The following is a 23,733-nucleotide window of genomic DNA, read 5'->3' on the forward strand; positions in this document are numbered from 1 at the left end:
AAAATGTAATGTTTGTCTTTTCGATATAAAGTATTTGCTACATTTTGCACATTAGAAAAACACTCTTGTTGCCTTTCCTTTTTCAGTTTGATGCACTTCACTCCTTGGGTATATTGATTTTTTTTTATTCTTATTGCAATGAAGTGTAAATGGAAAATCTCCATCATGAAATCACTTAATCCACCCTAACATGTTAGAGTAAATTTTGTTACAGTCACTTTGTGCTCTCCCCAGATGACCAAGAAGCAAAAATGTTTCTACAGGTCTTTAGATCCATTTCAATGACAGCCGAGAAGCGTAACATTCTTTCTAATCTGCCAGTTCTCCTCTTTGGTGAAGAAGAGTCTTAATGCTTTCTTATGTCACTAACTGAGAAAAGATGAAAGAGCCAGTCTTGTGTAAATGTATATGTCTTAGTGTTAGTCTTCTGCTCGGCATGGAAGCTGTCCCACTGACATAAGCTTGCGCATCATTTGGAATTGAAGTGAGTTAAATGTGACCTTGGCTTAGTTGTTCAAGTAGAAATGATTTCAAGGGGCAAGGAAGTAGCTTAATTCTCGTAATAAATTTGACATAAACACATGTGTATGTTATATGCGGCATGGCACAACACAACAACAAAAAAAACATACACGAACAGTAAAATAGTATTAGAATTTTTTTTATTACTAATGATATCATTTTGTAACAATCTTATAAACAATCTATTAAAAAACAGTAACAAAGGACATGGGAAATATATTAAGAGAATTACTGCATTTCCCACTATTATTGTTTTTTTAACTTGCATTAATGTGTTTTTCACAATAAAAGATTCATCAAACATAATAAAAACACATCACACTTCTTGAATAAAATAATTGCAAATTTGTTTTGTATTTCTTACATAGTATTGCAAAAAAATATAAACAGTATTTAAAAATAGATGCATCCAAATATAGCAATCTGCGGTCCAAAAGCTACAGGCCACTATTTGAATATGACAGCACAAACCATCAGGAATCCCCTTCTTGCAGGTCACACACAAATGTCAAGAGGGTATACCATAGCAGGCAAATAGGATTTTCTTCTTAGGACCAGAGATAGATTTTGCTGGGCCTGGTGCAAGATAATGCTTTCACTGTTTTTTATTATTTTTTTTTATTATTATTTTATTTTTACTCTTCTACTTCAAATATTCTTACCACGGTTTGTGTTATTAAAGAGTGAACTTTGGTTCCCTCGTTTCTCACTCTGACCTCCCTGCCTGCTTACCACACACTAATCTGAAAAGTAGGGATCTCTAATGATTAGCTGAAAGGGGTCCATGAAAGACCCAACAAGTTCTGTACAGGTCCTGCAGGGTCTCTTTTACAATGAGGGATTCTCCAGGTGGTACCAGCAGAGACATGACGGGAAGCAGTGCTTAAATGGAAGTTCAAGCATTTTAATACCTTTCAATGTAATTTGTCGCATTGTTCCAGCCAGTGAGGACAGAAGAAGCCTATTTGCCACAATCCTAATATACACGGATGCTTGCTGTGGTCATTCATTTATAAGGTGGGTCTATAACCCCCTTTGGCGCCCCCAGTGAAGCTTCCTCAAGGGGGGAGGCACAATGTATTGGTGGTACTTGCCAAATTGCATTTTGTGCAATTAAAATGTACTTATGTTCAGAAAAATATGGTATATGTATATACTGTTATGTGCTTTATCCTCCAGCCCTTTAAACATGTCATTAATAATTTAGCACTAGTGTGATTTAAACCATTACTAAATTTAATGATTAACTAGGTCATCAATTTCAAGTTAGTGTTTCTTCAATATATATCCCAAGACCATTGTAGACACTAGATAAAGTTGGGAATGAGTTCAACTTCAAAAAAAACATAATGCTTACAAATATAAAATGTTAAATATTAGCATTTAAAGTAAGAAGTATGCTTTTAACATGCCTTTTCAATCTCCATTTTTCATTTACTTGTCATCCATACCTGGTGATGCAAATTATTATCAATTTATGTACTTCAGGACATGTTCATGATCTGAACATGCATCTAACAGTTGGAGTAAACCTGATATTTTCAATCACTGACTACTTTGAGTTGTTTGCATTATTTAACCTCTAACTTCATGCTCCAAGCAACAATCACTGTAAAATACTTTACTCTCTAATCCATTAGAGATTGAAGCATGTCATAAATGAAATTTCATAATGACCTGTCTTTTTTCATCTGACACAATGAAAATCAGAGCAAGTCTTTCTGACTTTTGTATATGAATAATTCTCATTTTATTTCCAGATAAAACCTATACTGCCCTTGAAGACACCGTGACATAACTCAATGTGAACACTGTTTATTAGAAAAATGCATGCTATATCATAGATGCCTATATTGTATATAGCTATTTTATTACAGAACAAAGCAGAAGCATTGGGATATTACTGGTTAGTTGACTTGTGCACGAGGCCCAAAATTATTTTGGTCTAATTTTTAGTTTAATTTTTTCTGCTGTGGGAGCAACTCAAGATTTCCCAAAAATAATAAACAGTGGTTTGAAAAGAAAACTAATGTTGCCTCACTCAGCTGCCCTAAAATATAACAGAATCGTCTCTTGACCACAGAGGTTAAAGGATGGCGCAAAGCTGCACCTAATGGTTTACACTTATTATACGTTACTGTCTCTTTGTTGTTTAACCTCTGTGGTTAAATCATATCTGATTATATCAGGGGCATCTCTAGGAGGGCTACTGGGGCTGAAGCAACTTTAGTATCAACTTAATATCCTCAAGTGGAGACTCTGCGTGCTTTAAAGCATAAAACATACTTTAGCACCAGAGTCTATTAGGGGCTATGGGCTGACTGGGGAGATCGTAGATCCCACAGCTAAAGGCTGCTCGCACACTGTGCTAGCAGAGAAGAAGATCTTATGGTGGGCTGTGGAGGGGTGGGTGAGGGAAGGAGGGGGAGAGAAAGGTGAGACGATAAAAAGAACAAAGAGACACAAAAAAGAAAGGGAAGAGATAAAAAAGATAAATAGAAAGGAAGGGGGATCAAAGATAAGGAGAAATGGGAGAGATAGGAAATTGAGAGATAAAGGAAAAGAAGAGGATAGCTAAAGACAAAGGGAGAGGTGAGACAAAGAGAAATGGAAGAGATAATTAGAGAGGACAGGATCAAGAGGAGACCTGAAACTCTGAGAGGAGACCACTGTGGGTGCAATGGGAGTGTGGGGTAATCTGTATAATTCCTGTGGGTACAATCTGGGTGCAGGGGCAAGTCCTTATGTACATATTATAGAGTTAAAATTTGGTGTCTAAAACAGATAGACTTGGTTGCATATTTCACTGTGGTTGCTGGAAATGAATACACCAGAATTTTGTTAATTTATAAATATTTGTGTGGATATATGTGCAGTGTGCACAGTAACCTCTCCCAGAGAAGACTCTACTGCTATCCAATCTGCTGCTCTAGCCCTGGACCTAGCAGCGCCCCCAACAAACTTGATGAAATGCATCAGAAATGACTATTTTATTGAGGATTTTCTGTATTTTTGTCCTGTGCTATGAAGTAAATGTGAATTTTTAATTTTTGAGTTTCATTATTATGAATGGTCCTTCTCACTGCATCTTATATAGGTATAGGTAATTATTGAAGCCTGTAATTGAACCCCTGAGATTTTTTCTTTTAGGTAAGAAAGTTTTACTTAATGTAAGGAGAATTATCTTTGCACCACTTTATTATCAGTACATGTACAGGCTTGCGGTGCAATGCAATAATGACAAAGCCCCTATATGTTTGTCCTGAAAAAAACAATATATAATATGTGTGGGTGCACAAAATGAGAAAGAAGAAAATTACAGCTAAACAGCAACACTGAAAGCCTTTGTCCCAAAATGTACTACGAGTCATTAACCTCTTCAATCCCAGGGATTTTTGGTACCTCAAGTCCCGGAGCAATTTTGCCATTTTTGCGCTGTTAGTTCAGCGATTATTCTCTTTTCCTGTGAATGGTGTACCCATGTAAACTATATATTGTTTTTTTCAAGGAGAGATAGAGCTTTCTTTTGATACCATATTTAGATGATTAGCTGAAAATGTAGAATGATAAATTGGCAGTAAAAACTAGCAAAAATTAGAAAAAACACTCTGAATCCTCACAAAATTAGGTAAAGTGATGGAACCCCCCCCCCAAGTTTATCAATTCAGGTGTCCTGATTTCAGAAATACCTAATTTATATAGATTTTCCATACTTTCTCAGCACTTATAGGGAACATACTATAAGGTGTACATTATTCGTAGAATTTTTATACTTATGGCTTAACGGGTTTGGGGGTTGTGAACGGGGGCAGGAGGGATATACTGGGTAGATGTTGTGTTAGGGCAATGGGATGTAAGGGTTTTTAAATTTTTTATTATTATTATTATCTTTTTTTATATATTTTTTTTATTTTATTTATTGGTTTTTTTATTATTATTTATTGTATTATTTTGGTGATTTTTTTTTTTTTTTAAATCATTAACCTTTTTTTTTCGTTTTGTGTTTCGTTTTGTGTTTCAGTATGTGAGGAGGGTGAGAAACATGGTTTCTCACTCTCCTCCCTGCAATCCCCCTGCACCGATCACGCTGTTCCCACAGACTTGCACAGAGATCACAGTGCCTGTGCCTCATCAGAACGATCAGATCTGTAAAGACCCTGCAGGGGATATCCTGTCCTCTGATGACCTTCCGGATGACGTCAGCAGTGACGCGACCCGGAAGGGACAAAGAAAGTTTCTAGTTTCTCTGTAGTTTTTTTTTTCTTTTGCTGTATGTGACCTCTTGCATCCTGGCATTGATTGTTTCCTGGGGAGTTTACCTTTGCTAATACTTAACAATCAGCACCTGTCAGATTCATTGGAGTCATTAATGCTTAACACATGTACCCACGTAACCATATTTTTCTGGGAACATTGTCAAGATGCCAATCACAGCTTGTTTAGGTCTGTCTGACTCCCACAAAAGTAACATCTTCTAATTAACTGGTCCAACAGGCAATCAAAATGCTTTTATATACCAGGAGTGCTCCCAGGCTCCCTTGCTGGAGCATTGTACTTCCTGGCCCTACAGTTCTGTGAGTGTGTTTTTTACCTGTGAATATTGGTTTTGACCCTTGGCCTGAACTTTGATTATTCTCTTAGATCAGCACTGTATACTTGTTCCCATCTGTGTATAACCTTGGCTTGCCTGACCCCGTTTTCCACGACTTCTTTGCTAGTGTCCCCAGACTCTGCTGCAAGTTCCCTGGGCTGCTGCGGTCTGCTAGTTTTCCGGCTTGCTTTCAGTCCCACTCCTGTAGATGGCACCAGGGAAGAAGCCTAAAGGTGCAGACCTGGTACATCTACACTTGCCTGCCCCACACAGGATCACGAAACTCTAATGTAAGTTGGTGTCTTGGTTGAGATATACATAACAATATTATTAAAAGTTAATTTTAATAATATGATAATAATTATAAGTGATACTAATTAATAGCCAGCACCTGTTAGATTTATTGGGCTCTGAATGCTTAACACATGCACCTACGTTGAACCTTAAACACATTTTCTGGGAATGCTGCCAAAATGTTAATCATAGCTTGTTTAAGCCTGATCCTAGATAAAGCAACAATTTACAATTACTGACAACTGTCCCAGAAAATTTGTGAGAGGGAGAGATCATTCATCTGTAGCAGGCAAACAAATGAATGCATTTAATGAAATTTCGGCAGTTTTGCAAACAGGGATAGCCCTTGTTTTTGGAGCTTTGTACAAACATGTGAAACAGGCAATTTACTTTAAATAAAATGTTTCAGCCACTGGGCATGGCAATACCCATTTTGCCTCAAATAGGTGGGACAGTAGACATTGTATATGTAGAGCTTGACATTCCACTGCTGCATAATATAGACACAGAGAGATGTCACATCATGATGCCGCTCATGTTACACTTCCACAATCTATCTGAATGGAAAGTAGGAGAATCTTGCCAATTATGATATGCTTTGATAGTGTACAAAGGGCATGGCAGAGTCAGAAAATATGCAGGATCCTTATTTAAATGTCCAGATTTTTTTTTAAAAAATGGAACAGTGACAGTTTTAAAATACATGGTAAGCAAAGATATTGTACAAGTATTTGGTGCATGGAAATTGTTTATGCTCTAGTAGGCACAAATAAAAATGTGCACTGAACACCGAGACTTATTGTGTCAATATAAAAACATTGGGCTATACACTCAAGATAAGGCCATATCGCGACAATGCTGGATGGCATCCAAGTCTAGGTTTAAAATCATATTTTTTTCACACTCTTTTGTATTTTGTATTCAAGGAATAAGAAGTTAACTTTACCACACAAAATTAAAACTTGCATGTGCAATTAATATATGGGTTGCTTTGCAAGTGCATACAATTTTTTGTTGAGTCATGTCAATCGAGTAGTATCAGGGTCTCACTGCTGACTGCTGGTTACTTCACTCCAGGGTTCCATCATAGGGTTTTCTTCCATGCATTGGCATGCATTTTTGTGTCTTCCTTTGACCCTTGGCAGTCATGCCTTCAGACTTTCCTATTATCATCTCCTGCTGAACTTGAGCATTTGAGTCCATATTCAATATTTTAGGCTACTGTGGATTTCCAAACCTTGGCATCTGAGTCTGACTTGAATCAGGTTTTTCATAAAGGGCTTTATGAACAGATATCTTGGTGTTCCATACCATTTCTTATGACCTTGAGTCTTTCATCTAACCGTGCAGAAGACTCAATCTATGTTTTGTTAAAAAGATAAACTGACCAGTTTTGGAGATTTAGGTCTAATCTTATCCTATTGCTCCCTTGCCTTCTCCCCAAAAGCTACAAATGAAGGAATCCATGAGAATGGGTAGGGTATGTCAGTTATCTGAAACCAAAAATAAACCTAAACAAGACCTTGGACTTTGCCTGTATTTAGGACAAAAGGGGCATAAGGCTAAGAACTGCCCTGAAAATTAAATGAAGCAGGGAAACTATATTGCTGAGAGATTAAGGGAGGAGACCCTCTAAGAATGTCCAGTTCATCTCCCTTACATTCCTCTCGCCATTTTCGTCCTATGACGCTTAGCTAGGATGATCACTCTGTCATTACCCAAGCCAGGGCCGTAGCTAGGGTGAGGCACTCGCCTCGGGAGCAGATCACGGATCACCCTAACCAGCCCAACGTTTAGGAAACCATCTTAATGCATGTGTGCTCTGGGCAGTTGCCCAGGGGACCAGCGTTCTAGGGGCTCCGTGGTGAATTACATTGCTGCCAGCAATGTGATTTACCACGAAGCCCCTAAAAAATAGCAGCTTATATATAGGGGAGGGGCGATCAGAGAGGCCACCTCCCCTGGGGCGGTCTTCAGGGGAGTGTAGAGGCAGCTGCACGATTGTGCTGCCCCCAACCAGCCCTGCTCATCGGGCGCCCCGTGGGCATTGTGCTGGTCTGAGTATGAGGTGTCCGATTAGCAGGGCTGGTTGGGGACATCACAATCCCCCTCTAAGGGAGCCCAACATTAGGGAGCGCGGGGTCTTTCAATTCAGACCTCGGCTTCCATGCTCCCTAACCACTACGCGCCGGCAAATGATGCAGAGCGCAGGGATATGACGTCACCCCAGTGCTTTGCATCAATAGCCGGCGCATAGTGATGAGGGAGCACTAAAGCAGAGGCCTGGAGTGATAGACCTCATGCTCCCATGACAGCATGGAAGAAAGAAGATAATGTATGATGCAGGATGATGGAAGGTGATAGAAGATGAGAAAAGTAAAACATGGGGAGAAAGGGTTGTAAGGACTGTGTATATAGATAGATAGATAGATAGATAGATAGATAGATAGTAGATAGTGAGAAGGGAGGAGAGGGGGTAGATAGTAAGAAAAATACAGATGTAGATACAGAGAAAAGGGAGGAGAGGTAGCTAGAGAGAAAGGGGGTCGTAAGAATACTGAAATAAAGAGTGAGTGAGTGAGCGAAGGAATTAATGTGTGAATGAATAGTGTGAATGAGTGAAAGAATAAATTATTGTGTGAATGAATTATGTGAATAAAAGTGTTGATTAATGAGTGACTGTTAAAGGTTTTGTATGTATCATAGATGTATAATAGATTTGTGGAAAGGCAAAGATCAAGCAGAGCCTTGGGGACTAAGATGGCACAGGGCGGGCTGTTTGGGGACAAAGTTAACTCACGATGGGATGTTTGGGGACAACGATGGCAAGTCTCATGTATGTAATCTGGGTGCTGGTCAGGTTCTGTGTGGACAGCGTGGACGCCAGGGCTGGCTTTGGGGTGTGCAATCTGTGAGGTATACCTGTAGTTTAGGGGGTTTATCTATACCTTTATTGCTAAGTTTATATGTGAATTCCAATTGATCTAGACCTGCAAAGCTGGGTTTGTGTGTTATTCTGTTGATCAATACCTGTAAAGCTGTTTCAGTGTGTTTTTTATTTGATCTATACCCGCAATGCTGAGTTTACATGTGATTTTTAGTTGATCTATAACTGCAATGCTGGGTTTATGTGTTCTATTGATCAATACTTGCAATGCTATGTTTCCATGCATTATTATTGTATACCTGCAAATACAGTATTTGTATGTCTGATTTGTATGTCTATACCTTAAATGCTGAGTTCACATGAGAATTTCAATTGATCTATACATGCAAAGCTGGGTTTGTGTGTTCATGTGTTGATCTGTTTCCATACATTATTTATGGCAATGTTTCCGTACATTATTTATGTATACCTGCAAATATGGGGTTTGTTTGTCTTATTCACTTGATCTATACATGCAAGTGCTGTTTTATGTGTTTATTTGATCTATACCTGAACTACAGGGAGTAAGTAAAAGAGAGGTATGGCTTAGTGAATAAGGGGACAAAGAGATTCTGGGGATGATAACGGGGGAGAGGACCTCTCAATGTCACGGTAGGCTCAGAAGGAGGGAAGATTGTACTGACTCTCTGTTACCTCCTCCGTCGGGCTGCCGGCAGGGACGCCGAGACGCAGCCTGCGCGGCCGGCTCCCTGCTCGTGCCGTCGCGGTGAGCTGCCGCCGGGTCCGTCCTCCTGCGAGACGCGTGCCCCCGGCGAGTTCACGGGATAATTCCGGGGCGCGCGCCTCTACGTCATGAGAGCCGTTCGCGCATGCGCGAACTGCTCATCTAATGAATATTCATGTCGCTCTTAAAGCGACATATATTCCTTTTCCTCCTCCCCCTAATTAGGAGGGTAGGAGGATCCATATTGTTGGAGGGATATTTAAACCCTCATTTGGCACTACACCATTGCCTGTGTTAGTGCCTTTTTGCCTCTCACTAGCGTTGTTATTCTGATTTAGCTTCCTGGTTTGACTCCTGCTTGTTCCTGACCTCCGTTGTTTCGCTGCCTGCCCTGACCTTTGCTTGTGACCCCGACTACTATTTTGCCTGACCCCTCGGATACCGTTATTATTATTTATTTATTTTTGTTCCTGAGTTCCACCTTTACGTTATTCTTGGTGGTGTACGTTCTGTGTCACCTGTGCCTGGTGGCAGTACGTCCTCTCTCCTCCAGAGGGCGCTGATTCTGCAGCGCGGATCCAGACCCTGTACCCCGGTCGTGACACTCTCACAGTCTTCCCCTAATTCAGGGGCGTCCAACGTGCAGTCCGCGGGCCAAATGCGGCCCGTGTGACCTCGAGGTGCGGCCCGCGTGAGATCGGCAGCCAGGATCACATCATCACAAGCCCTGCCGCTTACTTGTGGGAGGATCTATTCTCTGCTCCAGTCCTGCCTCCTCTGTGGGGAGAACGAGGGAGGCCGCGCCCTCTGCTGAAGTCTGTGAGCGGCATCGAGAGCTGTAGTAGGTAAGGGGGTGGGGGAGGTTGTTTGAATGAGTATGCCTGTGAGGGAATTAATGTGTGAATGAATGAGTATATGAATGAATGAGTGTGTGTGTGATAGCATGGATGTGTAAGTGCTGGAACCTAGGATAAGACATAAAGGCACAACCAGCCACCGCCACCCACTTGCAGTTGCATGTAATTTGTGCAAATAATCCTAAGAAACATGGAAAGTAAATTTACAGCTCCATCTGCCATTGGGGACCCACTGGTTGCATGATAAGTGTCCAAATTCTCCTAGTGAAATACCCTGGCTTGTATTCTCTCCAAAAATATATACCTCTTTGGGGTATTTTGAGTTGGTGCTCTGCTAAACTTTTCAAAATGAGACGTAGATGTCACATAATAAAAATATTTAAAAATTCAAGTTGGAAAAAAAGGAAAGAGGCATATTCATTTTGGGCCCCATAACTTCCAAACCTTTTGGGTTTTATCAAATCCATGCTAGAATTTTGTTTGCTTTGTTTGTATGACCCCTTTCAATAAATATGCTTGAACTTTAATTGTTCTGCTTCATACTCATAATGGCCTTTCAGTGAGTCACCACAATGTGACTAATACACATACTGAAATTGCATCTTTGTAATGAAAAAGCAATTCAGCTTCATCTGCCATCATTGTGTCTGATTATTTTAGAATATTTTAGAATTAGAGTCTGGAAGGATTCTTTTATATTTAATCAGGGATTGTGTTGGAAGCATGCCTCCTCCATTAAAACCTATAATATTAGTAGCATTCCGTGTTCTTTAGTTATGTAACTAAATATTGGAAACTATTTTCTAAACTACAATACATCGTACAGGAAGCATTTGTGAGACATATGGAAAGGAGATATCATAATGCTAATTTAATGGAAATATCTCAAGAAACAGTTGCATGCGAATATTTGCGTACGACCTTACATTAGGAAACGGTCTAAACAGCTTTTCTGATGTATGTCCAATCGTGGCATACATTTCTATGAAAAATGTAAGGGACCCTATATGTAGAACAGCTTGATACTGAGCTCTTTACATATAGTAGAATAGGTGTGTGCCTAGAACACTATTTTTAGTGGTGGGGTATCTATGTTCTGCCATTTTGTGACAAAGCTCTACTACTACTTTCTATTGATTTTTGTTTATTGATACTATGATATTGGTTTACATTATGGTCAGTTTATAAAAGACAAAATGAGTTAGTGGGATTAAAGACATTAAACAAATATAGGCCAATCAAGTTATTTATTTTTCAATATAGTTAAAACTATCCAGGTGAAGACACTCAACCCCATTTTTTTGTTTAGGGCTGGACCTGGCACTTTAAGTCATGTTGGGTGCTGCCGGGCATATCCAGCCTGTGGCTGCACGCTGAGTACAGGACACTGTTGTTGGCCACTGTCCCACCTGCCTGATCCAAGCCAACTTTCTGTCTCGGCTCATTATTTGGTGTGAATGACAAGTCAGTGAATTGACAGACAAATCCAGGCGTATGACTGTGTATCACTAAGATTAACTGGTCTCACAGTAAAAACGAGATAAAAGGGAAGGGGTGATTTTGATTTCATAATTTTAATAAAGTAGATGGATTTACCAAGACAAGTTTTTAGTTATAAGCATACCTAGTAACTTCCCAGAGTAGGCTATTTGGGGCTCTCCCTCTAACCTTGGTTAGAGGAAGGTCTAGTCATGCATAGGGGCAAAATAAAGTAAAAAAAAAAAAGTTAAAAAAGTGTGGCAACAAGTCAGCCAGTACATGCTGAAACCTGGCTAGCTGCCCCCCTTGTGTATTGATGCTGCCAGCAGTATGGGGTCTGCACTTACAGCCACCCTGTACCAGCATGTACTGGCTGACTTGGCATGATAGGAGTGTGATTGCTAACACCAATCTGCTAACAGCAATCACAGTCCCATCATCAGGTTCCAGCATTTACTGGTTGCCTGGGTATAAAAAGAGTGTGTTTGCTGTAAGCAATCACACTCCTATCATGCCAACTCAGCCAGTACATGCTGAAACCTGGCTAGCTGCCTCCTTGTGTATTGATGCTGCCAGCAGTATGGGGTCTGCACTTACAGCCACCCTGTACCAGCATGTACTGGCTGACTTGGCATGATAGGAGTGTGATTGCTAACAGCAATCTGCTAACAGCAATCACAGTCCCATTATGCCTAGGTTCCAGCATTTACTGGTTGCCTGGGTATGAAAAGAGTGTGTTTGCTGTTAGCAATCACACTCCTATCATGCCAAATCATATTGTTGATTTTTTTTGTCCAATTGTGGTGTGTTACTTTTAATAAAAGTGTGGTTACACACTAAAATTGTACAAAAATTACTGGTACAATGCCCAGCCAACCAGTACATACTGGAATCTGGGTATGCCTGAGATTGCTGTTAACAATCATAATATATAATTTTTTTGTACAATTTTGGTGTATAACTTACTTTTATTAAAAGTATGTGGGGGGTCATTTTCAGTTTTGGCTAAGTGAACCCTGAATTTTCGGTTTTGGTCCAGAATTTTCATTTAGGTGCATCCCTAGGATAAATAGAACTATTTCATTTTAACTTATCCAGAATCCTGAATTTGTAGTCACAAAACTTTCTAGGCCCAGAAATCAGTGAGAGGAAAAGTAAAGGTTTTGTGTCATTTACTTTATTTTAATCTGCATATTTTATTAAAGGCCATATTTTCACACAGTGAAAAATGAGTGCGGCCCGTGCACGTATACAATTCTGATGAAGTGGCCTACTGCAGAAAAAACTTGGACACCCCTGCCCTAATTTGTAGTAAGTGTGGCAAATATGTTTATGGTGTCGTAGTGGAGAGAATTATTGCATGCTAGGGAGTGTGGAGTGGGGCCCCAAAAATGCTTGCATAGGGTTCAATTATTTCAATATAAAATTGTCAGCAGGGTCTCGTATTTATATATATTGTCAGCAGGGGCTAATATTAGTATATATTGTCAGTATTAATATACATCGGCAGCAGGATCTCATATTAAATAATGAAAACTAACTGCCAGTTCAGCTGTTTAATCATAGTCTTTACTTCAAAGAGATAAGTATATATTAGGTAGTTACAAATGCATGTCTAACATGCTTGTGTGTGTATATATATATATATAAAATGTGGTCACCCTAGTGTGTGTGTGTATGAGCAATGTATGTGTATGGGCAGTGTGTGTGTATGGGCAATGTTTGTAAGATGTGTGTAAAGGCAGGGGAGTGTGAGGACGGTGTATGTGTGTACATGTCTGTATGGACAGGCTTGTGTAAGGGCAGTATATGATGCATACATCTGTTTATGGGCACGTGTGTGTGTAAAGGCAGTGTGTATGCACAGTTTTTGTGTAAGAGCAGTGTAGTTATTTGTATGTTTGTAAGCTGGTGTGTGTGTAAAGGCAGGGTTGTGTAAGGGCAGTGTATGTGTATATGCGTGTTAATGGGCAGGTGTGTGTAAAGGCAGTGTGTAAGGGCAGTCGAGTGTAGGGGCAGTGTATGTGTATATGTGTGTTTATGGGTAGATGTGTATAAGGGCAGTGTATGTCTATATGGGTGTTTATGGGCAGTTGTGTGTAAGGGCAGTATGTGCGCATATGCGTGTTAATGGGCAGATGTGTGTGTAAAGGCAGTGTGTATGTGTAAATGTGTGTGTAAGGACAGTGTAAATGAAATAACCTCTGTGGAAAAATAGCTGGGGGGCACAATTTTCCATTCTTGCCTAGGGTGCAAAAAAAGCTAGCTACGGCTCTGACCCAAGCTTTTACAGATTATTGGGCTGCAGGGATATTTCAGGATTACACATGGGCTCTAAGGATGGTTGTATGGTACTTGACTAACAACTCAAGGTTTTCGTAAAGTAAAAGCAAATATCCCTACTCATGTTTTCTGCAGCTTGTTGCATTTGTTTTGCTCATGGTAACTAAAACGAAATATTTACAGTTAATTTATGCAACAAAATTATAAAATGAAACATTATAACATGTTAAATGAAATGTTAATTGCATATCCTTCCCTGAAACTTGAAAAATACACCCTTCACCACATTAAACAAATATAAATTTTAAAATCAGGATTCCCCAGGACCCCCAATTAACCAAGGGGCAATGATCGCCCCTCTCTTTCCACCCCATGCAGAGTGGGGTAGGGGGATAATTAAATAACCCTAAGAGGGATATTTTAGCCTATATACCCCTTTTCCGCTTACGGGGATGGGATCAATAATAAAAAGACCCTATAGGAGGTATGGACCTCATCCCGTATCACTCCCAGCTCTGTGAGATGGAGAAGTTACCAAAAAATGTAAAGTATAACCCTACCTAGCCCTTATTACAGACAAACAGAATTACATTGGCTTTAGTGAATTTGCCCAATTTGCTGCAGTAAATTTCAATTTTTAGCCAACTCACAAGCACTCACACTTTGGTGAATAGACCTGAATTCTGACAACTAGTAGGATGGAACTAGGTAGAATACACTTTCAAAATTGTCAGATCTTAGATTATAGCATGCAGAGCTATTTTTAAGTTCAACCTACTTTTTTGTCTCCTGTGGCTTCTGTAAAAATATGTCACTCTAGGCATAAGCTTTCTTGGAAATCTGGTAATAGTCATGGTCACAGGACAGAAAACCATTTGCAAACCTGAGGTTTTTCTGAGTGAGAGCCTGTGAAACACCAAAAATGTACCCTCTAATAGTGCATCACAAAGATTCAATGATGGTGGGTTGCTAAAGATTGCAATCAAATGGTTGTAATAGTGTTTTTATAAAAACCAAAACATGTCAGTTGTAATTATTATTATTGTCTGTGGCAAATCCTGAGAATACTCTGATATGGCATGAGGATGTATTTTATCAGCTTTAGTTAATGTTTACTTTAATATTGTAATTAAGCAGTTCTAGTTAAAGACAGTAATGGACTTGAAGAGGTAATAGATATTGATATGATAACAAGTACATAAAGATATAATTTTAAACTAGATGCTACCTTCTTCTACTGGGTTATGGTCAGTATAATGATGTCAAGTATTGTCTTCCGAAGCAGATTCTAAATGAAAATGTATTAAGACCTAAGGATATTATAGACATGATGTGCTAGTCTCAAAGCTTTTCAGTAATCATCTCAGGTTTTATACTGGAATGGGCATACAATTAGAACCACCTTCACTGATAGATACAATATCATAACTTATTTAAGTTCAAGCCATGTAGAAAAGATTGCATTTGTCATAGTTAAAGTACATCATTTTAAAGACCACTGGAAATGTAGTCATCGTATTGTGCTCATAAGGTAAACCATAGAATTTGTTTGTGAATCCCAATTGGATATGAAAACTAAGAAAACAGTAACACAGAGTAAAGATGACCTTCAACTCAGCTTTGCTTATGTGTTTTCATTAAGTAGGTGGCAAAAGATCGCCACCTTGAGGATAACATAAACAATGCATTTTATTAGATTCAACTGGTCGGAGATTATTTGTTGTTTTGCAATCTAATAATCAATAATAAAACAATATTTTTGCGTTCACATATTTTTATATATTTTTATCAGAAATGTTACAACACCTCCAATGCCTTTCAAACAAATCATTAAAATAACATATCCTAATATTCTATTTTTACTCTTATATTCAAAAGAAACGTGATTGAACAGAGATCAATACAGAGTTATGATTGTATTCCCAACAATACAATAAGATGGAAAATTCAAACTGATCCTGCATGCAAGAACCTCAATAGTAAAATATAGAGTGAGCCTAAACAGTAGTCTACCCTTTATTTGCTATGTGACCAAACAGGCTGAAATGTAGTATAACGTATTTTAAGAAGGAATTTAGAGATTGTGTTGAGAATAGCTGAGATGTCCACCAATAAAAACATGTCTCTACAACCTTCTACAGTGCCCTAGCTAATATTGGCACCCTTGGTAAATATTGAGCAAAGAAGGCTATGAAAATGTGTCTTTATTGTTTAACATTTTGATCTTTCTTCAAAAAGTACACAAAAATATTTTGCTTTCGTGGATATCAAACAATTGCAAACACAACACAGGTTTATAAAAAAATGTCACCCCTATGAATTCATACGAGAAAAATATACTTGAAGTACTTTCCCATTTTTAGTACACCTGGGTGGCTAGCAACAGGAAATTGTTCAACCATGACTTCCACCATCAGGGCAAGTTCCAGTCAACTGGAAATGTTATGAATCAACCTAGAAGAGGACATGTGTCTATATTGCCTCAAGAGGATGGAGCACCAACCTCAAAATTTGCAGGATGTGGAGAGATTCTGTATGGAGGAATGGTCTCAGATCCCTTGCCATGTGTTCTCCAACCTCATCAGGCATTATAGGAGAAGACTCAGAGCTGTTATCTTGGCAAAGGGAGGTAGCACAAAGTATTGACTAAAAGGTTGACAACTATATTTAAAAAAAAATTTTTAATAACCCTGTGTTGTGTTTACAATTGTTTGATATCTATGAAAGCAAAGTATTTTTTGTGTATTTTGTGTCCAGCAGTCAATGTCAGTCACTCCTGCAGCAGCTATAAGCCTCAGGAAGATCTCTCCTTCATCTACAAGAATACAATTGTGTCTGCTATTCATTACAAATTGGAAGGTGAATCCATGTCCGCTTAATTCCTGCAACCATGACTGTAGTTTACTTCAGTACAGATCCTCTTCAAATGGAGATTGCAGGAGATTGGTAGTTGTAACTCTCTAATTTCACTGTTCTTTATGAAGGGTCAGTATTAGCACATCTCTGCAGCATGAAGGGCAGATCTTGTCCTGCATAATGCATAATTATGTATGTAAAGAGTATTTGAAGAAATCCCAGTGATTTAGCTATACCTTACACAGAGCCAAGCTCTTCCTACAGCAGAAGCTCACTAGGATTGGTTCTTCATAATGTATAGTGAAGCCAATAGTTAAAAAACACCACTTTCATGTCAACTTGCTTAAGTGAATAGACTCCTTTAGCTCATTGTTAGTTTGGTACCTCATCTTTCACTGCAGTCATGACATCACTCAGGATAGAAATTAAGATCGGAAACTAAGACTATCCAGAGTATTTTTCATATGTATTAAAGTAAATAAAATGGCTTTGCTTTGGTTAGGGCAAACTCAGCATCTCTACATTGATAGGTATGAGAATGAAAAGAATAATGCCTTCTATTTAGATAAGTGAATCAATTACTTAATAACATTTACACTTTCCCATAATGTCAGCACGTTTTAGGTTGTGTCAGGAACTTGTCAACTCAGAACAGCCTCCAATAGTGTAAATGGGCCAGTTGTGGTGATCAGAGATCCTCCTTTAACTGGCCCATTGAGCAGCAGCACACAGAGATAATCTCCCCCCTGCTTTTGCAGTAAGGGCACTACTGCCCCCTCCCTGGGCCTAGGCCAGGATACGTCAAAGACTCAGACAATTCAGCTGTAAAAACAACAATAATAAAGAAAATATAAAAGATCAAGATAAGGAGCGACGCAGCATTACTTAAGTTTTTATCGCAGCTGAACGAATATTGTATTTCCTTGTAAAGTAATTCTTTAGTGAAATGTGTAATTATAAAGTCAAGAATACAAAACTAAGTATAAGTATTGTAATATTATTCCATGACATAGTGAAATGACATAACCATTTACTTGTCAATCAAGTGTCAAAAAGAATGATCTCAAGGGTTTTTTTTGCAATATATATTAATGTGGCTTAAATAAAGTTCTTTCTGACAGCCAGCTTACCTTGTTAAAACACCAAAAGTTTGAGTAATATTTCCACCTTAGGAAATATGCAGTAGGAACCTAGCGTTTATGCAAAAAGAAAACAGAATATGTGTCAAAAACCCCAAGTATAATAAATACTTAATTGTTTTTATTAGCTGAGTTGAGCAGCGGCACAAGGCTTATCCTGCTGCCTCTTTGTAATTTAAGGCATGCATTCAACTCTAAGAACAACTTCCATCGGTGATGATTGGATAACACTGGAACCATCTTAACTCTTACCACCAGTGGTAATTTAGTTTGGTCCACAACATAGTCACAAACAACTATTTCCAGTAACATTAGGTTAAATGCATGTATTCATGGGAGTTATTAATACCATTCTCTGAATTAACATGCGTTGTTTTATTACAAGTTTTCATTGTCAGTAAACCAAGATTTTGTTTTTATATTAAGCTAGGCATTTTTTTCTTATTTAGTTTATGTTGTTTTTTGTAGAAACCATTTTAAAAGCAACCTATTATTGAGTTTCCATATTCCAATAGAAATACGGAATGTGTAACCCAAAACCTTAATACAATGCATGTTAGCAAAAGATCTAATAGGACCCATCATCCCCTGATACTCAGCTCTGACATATTTGTTAGACTTACTTTCCTTCTTGCTCTTCAGCAGTATGTTCTTTAAGTATTTCCTCTAATCAGCACTGATAAACCACATTTAAAATATAGCTTCTGGTATATCTATGTAGTAGTGCCTAATACCCAATGAGCAGACTAATTAATGCAACTGATGTGAAAACTCTTATAAAGGGTGTGAAAGGGGTGCAATTAGCAGCGTACCCTAAATGACAGAATTTTGCAACCATATGAAGAATACCTTAATACAGATATGGGTAGAAAACAGGAAATGGCACGCTAATCTTTTGAAAGGATACTAAGGTATGAGATGGACTTTTCACAAGATTAGCATGTAAGCCATTTTTTTGCAGAACACATATACAAGTTACGTGTTGTTGACCAACATTTGCCAAGTGATGTCCTGCACTATGTACCGCATATGCATCCTGGAAATACCAATAGACTTTGTGGTCATTCCCATGTCAAATGTATCAATCCAGTTTAAGTGCCCCTTAAAAAGTATGCAAGGTCCTTTCTAAAGAATAACTTTTCTTTAATATTCTCAGGCTTTTGTCCTTTAAGTCCAAATTCAAATATCAATCAATTTAAGCTCAATTTTAAGGAATAACATAAAAAAGAATGGTAGCCAGTCCTATTGCAAATCACTTGATGAATCTTCTTTGAAGAGCTGCCAATAATGCTAATCATCAAATGGTTGAATCCATGCCCTGTAAGGATGCATTTGTAAGGACTGGCTGTCTCTGTGACTTTGACAAAGGAACTGCTGACTTGCATCGCTGTTTGTCTTGTGATATGAGAGAGCAAATCGATCTATGGACATTCTGCTTGCAGATGTAAGATATGATTTGTATGCAGAAAGACTACACTACAATGTCATTTGTTTATTTATCTGCCTTCACTCTTGGTCTGTGTATATTTAATTAATGTATGCAAAACACCAAACCGTTCTGAGTTCAGGGAATTGTTCTTTCGATCACATTGGGATTAATATTTATATTCTGTTGTTTAATGCAGAAGAAAATGGCCATTCTATTCACTATTTTTTAACCATGTCAGAAACATTCCACTGGCGTAACTACAAACTACATAGGTCGCCCCGTGCCGGATCAAAATTATTTAGAAAGGGCCCTTCTGACCTGGACCGCTCAGGGGCAATTTTCACACCGTGGTTTCTAGTTATGCACAAGATTCCTAACTACATTTACCTATTGTCACACTATTAGTCCTTACACATCAATATGGCCCTGAAAGGACAGGTTAGCGGACAATTCGGGCAGTTTTATTTAAAAAAGGCAGTTTCCCAGAATATTTCTCACACTCTGTAGAAAAGAGACTGGGTAAATAGGTAATACGTTTCATTTAAAGGAAGCGTCCTGTCAAAAAAAGACATGGCTGTTCCTTTAAGCAATGTGCTTCCATAAGATACACATTGTTTAGGCATTTATCAATACATTTCTTTTTCGAATAAAAACATTTTACATTTATTAAGTACAGGTAAACGGCATAATTTTATGTCAGAGAAGAACCAATTTGCCTGTGTTGTCTGTTCAGTATCTCTGCTTTAAAGACCAGGACCTTAATCAGTCATGGTCTCTTCTGAGATTTCGGTTAGCTTTATGCCTAAGCATGCATGTTTAAACTCCCTTACTGTGTTGACCTCTACCACTCCTGCTGAGTAGTAGTGTCAATGTCTGGTCACCCCCAGTCCCTGCTCAATTACCCCTTCTCTGAGCTATTTTAAGGCTATATGGGGTTAGCGCAACCACTACAGAACGGGGGAGCCCTGGGTAGACTGTCCTAGAAAGTTCCCAGGAATGATCGTCATGTCATTACGGCAGTTTAGGACCCTGCTTCTTTAACTCTCATTGGACATTAGTTCTGTCAATTGACCACTAAGACTTGCACAAGGCAGGTTCTTCTAGAATTAAAATGTTCTCAAAAAGGGTACAAGAGGAAATCTCCTCAGAAGGCTTGTCTGTGGGGCTTTAAGCTTTCTTCTGAAGTTTTGGTCACCTTTGATAGAATACTTTCAGTATGCACTGCTACTCCAGTCTAATATGGCCAATTGTTTCATGAATTAAGTGCACATCAAACATTTTAAAGGTATTCCCATTTAAAATCTATGCCTTGTTTACAAAGCTTCACATTTTTTTTTAACACAGTGGGTGGTCTTTATGTTTAGTGACACCTGGGATGAAAACATAGTCGAGTGTCTACTTCCCATTAAATGCATTTTTTTTTATTGGGAGGTTTTCCTTATTGTCACATCTGGTGTGCTAATATTATTTTAGTAGTTTAGGCTTGCTTTTTGTATGTATTTTGTGGTGCCATAATTAAGATTAGATTACTACTAGCTGATTATGCCACCTACTGTGTGACCATTTGTGAAAATAATTATGCTCATGTTGTCTCATAAATAATAATAATAATTATTATTATTATAGTATATTTTGCTAGTGTTCATGCCATCTTGGTGCTGGTGCTAGTATAACTGTTCACATTTTCCATACAGCTTCATTACTCAGGCAATTAGCTCTATAAACATCAACACTTCCCCTTTTATCTTTCTTGAGGCTCACATGGTGGTCTCATTTGCTAACACTATATAAAACAGGAACACATCATTTAATTTGCAAGGGGCAAGATTGCATTAATCCAGTTGTAAAATTCAGATGTATAATGAGTATTTCAGTATGTGTAAAATATTTTTTTCACCACTAACTTGTAAGTATCAAGCTTTGTTAATCAAATAAAAATCAATACCATTAATGGAGACCAATGATAAAGAGTCATGACAAACAATTATTAGGAAAATTTCATTATACAATCTGAAATTAAACTCAAACTGCTTTACAGAAGGCAAAAAGATAATAATTTTAGCGTAGAATGCTTGTTAATTGGCATACTAGATCCACAAAAAAATAAACCTGGTAAACTTTCCAAATCTCGTTAAATAAGCTATTTACTATTCTAAATAGTATAATCTCCGTGTTTTGTGAAGTCCAAAAATTTCTCCCAGCGTATTCAGTCTTCTATTTGATGTTCTTTTTTTATTTAATACAACGTTCAAAGGAGAAAGACAAACTATGATGCTCACTTCCAGCGAAAAAAATCAAATGGTATGCACAAAGAAACCTTTAAAATATTCCAGTTTTTCAGTCTACCCTTTACACAATAAAATCACACTTTTGAATTTGCTTTGTTGTTTTCTTTTAATTCAGTGATATTAATCTTAGATGTAGATGCCTTATTTGCATTAATTAAAACTCTACCATAGAAGCTTGGTTTAATTGCAATCAAATTTGCTTAATTATGCATGGCGAGAGATTCCCAAAAGACAGAGGTCTTAGTAAGAATTTTTTTTTTTTTCACACTGACAAAATAAATTGAGAATGTCATTTTTTCGTGTTTTATGTAAGACTTTTAAATAATACGTGGAGCACCTTATATCTTCTCTGTAAAGTAACGTTATTGCTTTAGTAATTAAACCCATCTACATTTTTCATTGTTAATTGTGGGTGTCAGCCTCATTAATTTTAATTTAAAGACTGTAATGAAATTAACAGTATTTGTGCTGATCTCAAACTTGTGTTGCAGGAAAGTTATTTTTTTTTTTAATAGCTATGTGCCAATCAGTTAATAAATAGTATATATAATTTCAATATATATATTACGTATGTGATACAAATGTCATCAGAATATTCAAATAATCCTCTGCTAAATCTAGCTTGCTGTTGGCAACAATATAGGATGCAGATATAAGAAGGTTGCCACTCATTTGATATTTACTTTTTATTTTGAATCCTAAGGTACTTTGCTCAAATTTCAGAACAATTAAAGATATGTGCGGTGCCAAACTTGTGCTTAATAAAGGTGATAAGCCACATGAACTGAGTCCCATTGTTTTTCCCTACTCATCTCCAGCCAGAAAGCCAGAAAGATAGCTAATTTTAGGCATATCTGGGAACTCTCAGGGTTTTGACCACTAGTCTCAAGGTTTAGATATATAAGATTCCTAGTTGATGCAGTCGCTACCTGTATGTTATGGTTGATATTAGACTTGTGCATTCGTCTTGGGGCGAACACGAAAAGGAACACGAAGAGTGCGTTTTCGTGTTTGTTCTGAAGACACAAAGAAGAGAAGAGAGCGGCAGTAAAACGTAGACGAAGACACACACACAAAGAATCTTCGTGATCGTCTTCGTCTACTAATCTCCCCGGTCCCTTCCCCATCTAGCCTATCTTATCTTTGCGGCATCGCAGGAGTTGATGGAAGCAGAAATCCACAGGTTCTCGGTCAGGGGCTACAGGGCAGTGCGAGTGAGCCTATTGGTCACCTGCAGGGACCTCCTCTGGCATCAACCAATTGGTTGATGCCAGAGGAAGACCCTGCAGGTGACCAATAGGCTCACTCGCATGGCCTTTTTAACTCCTGACAGCGAACCTACGGATTTCTGCTCCCATTAACCCCATGCGATGCTGCGTTAGATAACGGGAGCAGAAATCCGTAGGTTAAAGGGCCGTGCAAGCGACCAATAGGCTCACTCGCACGGCCCCTTACCACTGGTTGCTATTCAGAAAAAAATAAATAAAACAACCCGGGACCCTGCTGCAACAGTTAAAAGTCTGTGCGACAAAGTCGCTGGTACGGACATTTAACTTACACAGCGGGGACACCGCTGGTCTCCCCGCTGCAACAGTTAAATGTAAAAATGATAAAAATATATGATTGTTCCATATGCTTGAAATCCAAAGTTATTATGCTACTCAATGTATCTTACCAATAGATAGCAGCATTCTGCCCGAAGATATATTAACCATATATGGTAGTGTGCTCATTTGCATGTATTAATTATTCAAATAAAATATATTCCCATGATCCTTTCGTCTAACAGTTGAATAGAAAACCCCCCAAAATAAATAGAAAAAAAGTTTGCAAGTTTGACAGAATTAATGTCATTGATAATCATTTACTATTAATATACTTATTTTTCCCTGAAAAAAAAATCATGTTCGTAGGAATTCTAGAGTAATACATGAAATGAGTACCTATCTATTCTTTAGAAAGACTAAAGGGGATGTCAGTTTCCCATTTAATACATATTATATATTGGATTCTTGATTAATTGTTTTTAAGTGGAGTTTCCACACTGAGAGAAACATATTTAAATAATGTTATTTACCATGTAACAGTCCACAAATACACACTCCTATGTCTCCCAAATGTCCTACTGTAAGCGTAACAGTTTTATCTTAAAAGCCCTGTTCTACCGAGCTGCAAAAGCAGAACACTGAGTATTCGGTGCTTGTTAAAGATCTGCCCACCTCGTGATGTACTGCCGCTGAGTGTCACTATATGATGTCATATCTCAGGATTGGGCATCAATACTTATTATGGTGAGGGAATTGTTTGGCTGTGTCTCTAGCAATGTCCTGGCCCTTCCTCTGGCCACTTTAGGCACCTGTAATGTTGGAGAGTATTTACTAGTT

This window comes from Sceloporus occidentalis, unplaced genomic scaffold (assembly GCF_023333645.1).
Source record: "Sceloporus occidentalis isolate IW3139 unplaced genomic scaffold, rSceOcc1.0.p SCAF_27, whole genome shotgun sequence".
Taxonomy (NCBI): domain Eukaryota; kingdom Metazoa; phylum Chordata; class Lepidosauria; order Squamata; family Phrynosomatidae; genus Sceloporus; species Sceloporus occidentalis.